Here is a 5952-nt window from a genome sequence, read left to right on the forward strand (position 1 = left end):
CCTCACAGTGGCTTAGGAGACATCCCTCATTGCACCAAACGAACTCTAGTGTTAGCAGGTCATTTAAACAGAGGTTCTCCAAAGGTCCTCAATTCCGGGTTCAGGCAGAACTCGGCCACGAGCCACCCTAGGCAGGGCGACAGAATGAGGGCCCAGAGACCCAGCCCACAGCACCAACCTGGAAGGTGCTGCCAAGAGCCTCCCACTTCTCCACCAGGAGCGCAGCCACCCTCCCCACACAGCTTGGAAGCAGCATCTCACAAAACACAATGGGGCAAGCGGACATTATTTAATGAATTCAAAGTGGGGTCTTTGGAGTAGCCATAGAGCATTCTGCCGTGGAAATGATAAACGTGGAGGGAATGCATGGGGGTGGCCCGCAGGCCTTCTAGAAGCCTTTGGCTACAGCTTAAGCAAGGCGTGGACATCTGCAGCCCAGGTGGGGGTCAAGGGGCAAAGAGCCCTGAAGCAATCCAGGCCTGGGAGCAGGCAGAGTCTCAGGGCCTGGGAGAGCAGAGGTCTGAGGCCAGGAGGGCACTGAGGGTGGAGCAGTGGAGACGGTGGGCGTGCCTGGACCCCTGGAGTCAGAGGTCCAGTCAGGTGCACAGGTTCCCACAGATGCTGCAGGTGCCAGAAGACCTGGCAAGCCCAGAGAGGAACATAGGCCCCAGATGACCTCCTGGGGGCTCCCACCATGGAACCAGCCAGCCTGCCCCCACTTCCTGTTGATGGAACGCCAGATCCCCAAACACAGAGGCCAGGAAGAGCACAGGGCTGGGTGCAGGGGTGTGGAGTCCCGAGAGGGCAAGCATGATGAGCTGCAGGGCAGCAGGGACAGGGAGGGAGCAGCCATCAGGCCACCTCCCACGGAGCGGCAGTGATGGAGATAGGAGGTCAGGTCAGCTCATGTTTCAGCATCTCCTTAGCGTCTCTGTCTAAAGGGCAACAAACCACCATTTGTCTGATTTCTCCCCCAGTGAATTCCTTTTCGTGAAAAGATTGATGAGTCTATTGGATACATTTACTTAATGTGGCAAAGGCTCGGCGTGGAAGCTGGAGCCCTGATTTAATCCAGTGTGTGGGCTCTTCACACCCAGGGGGATGTGTGCACACATAACATACACATGACATACACACATATATACACACAACACAACATACAGCGCACACATACACACAATACAATATACATAACAAACACACACATACACACACAGAGCCCTGTTCAGGGACCATGAGCAAACTCAAATCTACAAACACGATATTTAAAATTACATCAATCCTTCTCCTTCTCCTGGGAGGTGGGAGCATAACTCCTACTCCTACATGTGGGCTGTGCATGGTGACTTCTTCCCAAAGAGGACGGTATGGACACGGGGCAGGAGTAACATTGCAGTGGAGACGCAACAAACACGACCTCAGCCAGATGATCAAGGTCAACATCCAAAGTAATAAGTGAAGCGGACAGGATGTACCTTGAGATGATGCATTGAGAGGGGCAGTTCACCCTGTGGTCTTCCTTCTAAAAGCACACCGCCCCGGTCAGCCGTGAGAAGAACATCAGACATGCCCAACAGAGGCCCATTCTACGAAATACCTGTCCTGTATGCCGCAAACTGTCAAGGCCATCAAAAATAAAGACAGACTGAGAAACCGTCACAGCCAAGGGGAGCCTGAGCAGATATGACAACTAAATGAAATGTGATATCTGGAGTCATGTCCTGGGGCAGGAAACAAGATTAGATAAAAAATAAGGAGACACAAATAAAACATGGACTTTAATTAATAACAATATATCAGTATTGTTCATCAATTGTGACAAATGTACCATAAAAATGTAAGATGTTAACAACAGGGGAATATGCTGGAACACTCTGCATATCTTTGCAACTTTTCTGTACATCTAAAACTATTCCAAAATAGAAAGTTGGTTTAAAAAAAGTTAAAATAGAATTACACCAAGTTTGTCATGGGTGCTTTGGAAGGTATGCACTGGATCCAGCATTCAGATCCCACGTCCTCTCCCTACTCAGTCTGGCTGAAGCGTGTGGTCCCTACCGGGCGTCATCACCCATTTGCTCACATACCCCTGGGAATCTGCAAGTTGACCTCTACAGGTGCTCATTATAGGTTCAAATAGTGGCATAGGATCTACATTCTGACATAGTATAGATATTATCATTTTTAACTGAAATCGTTCCTTCATTATTAAATGCATCACATGGAATCTAAGCAGCAAGGCATTCCACATCCACCGTCTTCAATTTTAAAAACTCAACGACAGGTTCTCCTTTAACAGCTGGCAGTCTTACGTATTTCTGTTTCCTTCCTCTTAAACTTGTATTTCCATTCCCCTTCTCCCACAGAATCTTATCCTGATGGGATCAATGTTTGTGACTGAAACTGTGTTATTCATCATCCTATCATTCTTCTCTGCACAGCATTGATACTGTATATACGTATATGTACATATACTTTTTATTTCCAGTGAGCGTAAGTCTCTCAGTGTTAAAAATAATTTTATTTTGTATTGAATTTTTCTACATTATTGCTAGCGCACAATTACGCAAAACAACATAAATGTTATCTATCTTTTGACAGATACACATTAAGCATAAAAATAAACTTTTATTGGAAGTGCATCATTTAATGAAATAGATGGGGCTGATATTTCCAAACGGCTCATCTGTCCTTGGATGACTCTCTTACTTATTGCTGGATTGGGACTGGAGTCAAGGATTGATTCTATTTTCCTTTATTTTTTATAGATGGATGAACTGAGTAAACGTGTTCACTTAAAATGTGTGGATGAGAATGGAGCTTTGTTACAGCTGTATCACTCAAAGCTTTGAACTTCTTCCAAGGTACATGCTAAAAACCACACAGCCAGCTACCATTTAAATGAGTCGTAATTATCAAGTTATCACTAGACTAGGTCTTTCTCCAATTGTGTCTTGAAACCCAGGTATTGGACCATTTGACTTGCAAAAAGAACCCGTTCCCTCCTTGTGAGCATTAGTGTTGCCAGCAGGGTCAGCAACATCTCAGGTTACCGCTGACTGGTTGTTGGTCTTCATACCTGGCTGTGCACCGAGGTAAGACCCAGGAGGGTGAGGGTCCTGCAAAGGTCTGCCTTTACCATGCAAGGGAGAGAGGAGCAAGCATGGATAGGAAACAGCAGGGCATCAGGCAGATGTCAGGCTGGCCAAGTTTAGGAAGAATAAGGAAGTGGAATGTACAGAAATTGATTTCCTTAAAGTATTTCATGTTTATAGACACACTCCTAGGAAGTCTGCCTGAACCCCAGAAGCACTCAGATCGTAAGAGTCCATGGACCCAGGAGCACATGGATGCAGGAGCACAGGGACCCAGGAGCACATGGACTCCAGGAGTACAGGGACCCAGGAGCTCAGGGACCCAGGAGAGCAGGGATCCAGGAGCACATGAACTCCAAGAGCACATGGACCCAAGAGCACAGGAACCCAGGAGCACAGACACCCCAGGAGCATGCCATCAGTGTGATGAGTGGCTGTTTTGCAAGATGCTAACAATCCCTGAGGCCCTCAGTGAACTTCCCTACTGTGCCATTTGTAGGGTTAATCCCCCGAGAGCTGATGTCTGTGCCATCCAGAAGAAAAACAGCAGACTTGTTCATTGTGACCTGGGGCACCTGAGTGTTGAGCACAGGCTCCTGCTCAATACATCTTGGCTGTTAGGGTTGGGCAGCGGGTGGGAACAGGCCCTGGGAGGAAGCATGGAGGAGGTGCCCATAGGCCGACATAACACCAGTGGGTGCCCAGTGACTTGGTCAGTAGAGTTCACAGGTGTCTGCCCCTCCCAGAGTAACTCAGCCTAGTGGAGATGACCTTTTTCTTCCAGGGCGGGGACACGTCCTCTCCCTCACCCACCACACAAAGCGATCCTGGGAGGCACCCCCACTCTGAAACAGCCACCAGGATGAGGCCGCCCACGGGATAGACAAGCCCCTAGGAGAGGATGCAACTCAGCACGCCTGGGAAACAGCCTATTTCATGGCCAGCGTCAAAGACAAGTCTTCTCAAGTTTCCCAGCTTCCCAGGCATAGGTAACCCCAATTCCCTCCTGCTTCGTTTCTGCCCATTGTGAGGAGGCAGCACTGTGGAGGGAGACCAATGGCAAAACCCATCTCTGTACCCAAAGTGCTCTCCTTGAAGCCAGGCGAGCATCACAAGAGCGCTTCCCTCTGGTGCCAGCATTCACAAAGAGGAGGGTCAGCCTCTGGGGCAAAAAAGGACAGAGTCTTGAAGAAATAAGGCAGTGGCTGGAAAGAACACCTTTGGAGAGGAGGAGGGATCCTAAAGAGAACAGATTTGGATCTTCCTGTCTGAACGCAGCCATGAAGTCTCCAGGCAGGTCTGGGGTTGCCGACGTCAAGAAGGAAAGCATGCAGCATCCAGAACATTCTCCCACACCCTCCAGTAGGCAAGGTGGAGGGGGAGGGTGGCGGACAGACAACCTGGGGCACACAGCCCAGAAGGTGAAGGGACCACAAGCGAGGAGGTCAGAACAGTGAGAAGGGCCTCATGGAGGGGGAATGAAGTTGGTTCAGAGGGTCCCACATGAGATCACCAGGAGGGCAGAGCAACGAAGTCATTACCAACCTGGGCCCTGGACCCCCATCCCGGCTCTGAGGCTTGGTGAAGGCAAGTCACTGAACCTCTCTGAGCCTCAGTATTATCGTCCAGGGAGGAAGATAACCATAGGGTCTCCTGTGTAATCTTCCTGCATATGAAACCCTTTGACAGATGTGACAATGGGCAAGGCTAGCCTATGCCTCTCTGGTGCTGGCAGAGGGTCAGGCAGGCCCCAGTGTTTTCCCCACTAACCCACAGGGAGCGGTACTGTCAGCACCAGCCCACTCTCATGGAGAGCTGGCACTGGGCAGTCTGGAGGACCTGCTAAGAAGGGCACAGCAGAAAATCAAACACAGTTTGATGTAGGGGAGGAAGACATTTCCTCTACTGACTCTTGGTTCTTCTGGCCAGACTACAAATTAAATTCGCATGAGACAGAATAACAGGAGAAAGTTAAACAAAGCTTTCTAACATGTATGTGTGAGAGGAGAGAGACCCAGGCAAACTGAGTAACTCACCAAAATGGTTCAAGCTCTCCCCTTCAATACCATGCTTAGTTAAAGACAAAGGAGGATGTTGAGGGTGGGAGGAGCCAGTTACGGGAGGTTACCAGAAAAGTACAGTAAACAAGAATCAGGTTATTATGCAGATTTAAGTCCTAGCCTTCTGCATTGATAGGAGTTTCTAGAGATAAGGTCAGCCCCCTTCTTCCTGGTACAGAGAGGGAGACACCTTTACAGATGGAGATTTTCTTTACAATGTAAATGTCTCTTAACAAAGGGTAGGTAAATTCTACTTTTCAGAGTTTCTCTCCTGTCTGCAGTTTTTAAAAGTAACCAGCCCAAAATAATCCTCATGCCAAACAGGCATATCTTAGGGTGGCCAATTCCAGTCCCCCACATTGACAAATAGTCCCTGACACCTCCTCTGGGCTAGGGTCATAGGGAGGACTCAGGCATGTCCCCACCCCGAGGGGCAAGGCCAATGCCTTCTGTAGGCCCTTGTGAGAGGGCCAGGAGGGAGCCACATCCTGGGCAGGTGTGGTGCCCAAGGCTCCCGAGGGTGACCACAGCCTGCTCCTGCCCCTCCAGAACACACTCAAAGGACATCCTGCCTGGAAGCTGAGAAATCCAACTCACCTGGGACAGAGGGCCCCAAGGGGACATGTTGTCAACCCCGAGGTCTCAGCTCACCCTTTACTTACAGTGGCAGAGAAATAACTACCACATAATAATAGTTTACGTTAGTAGTTTTGCTTCTGAAATAAAACGTAGTCATGGTGTTGGCTTCATGTGATGGAGGAACAGATACAATCTCTTTTGTCAGGAGTGTGCTCCAC

Source organism: Equus przewalskii, chromosome 1 (assembly GCF_037783145.1).
Source record: "Equus przewalskii isolate Varuska chromosome 1, EquPr2, whole genome shotgun sequence".
NCBI classification, from domain to species: domain Eukaryota; kingdom Metazoa; phylum Chordata; class Mammalia; order Perissodactyla; family Equidae; genus Equus; species Equus przewalskii.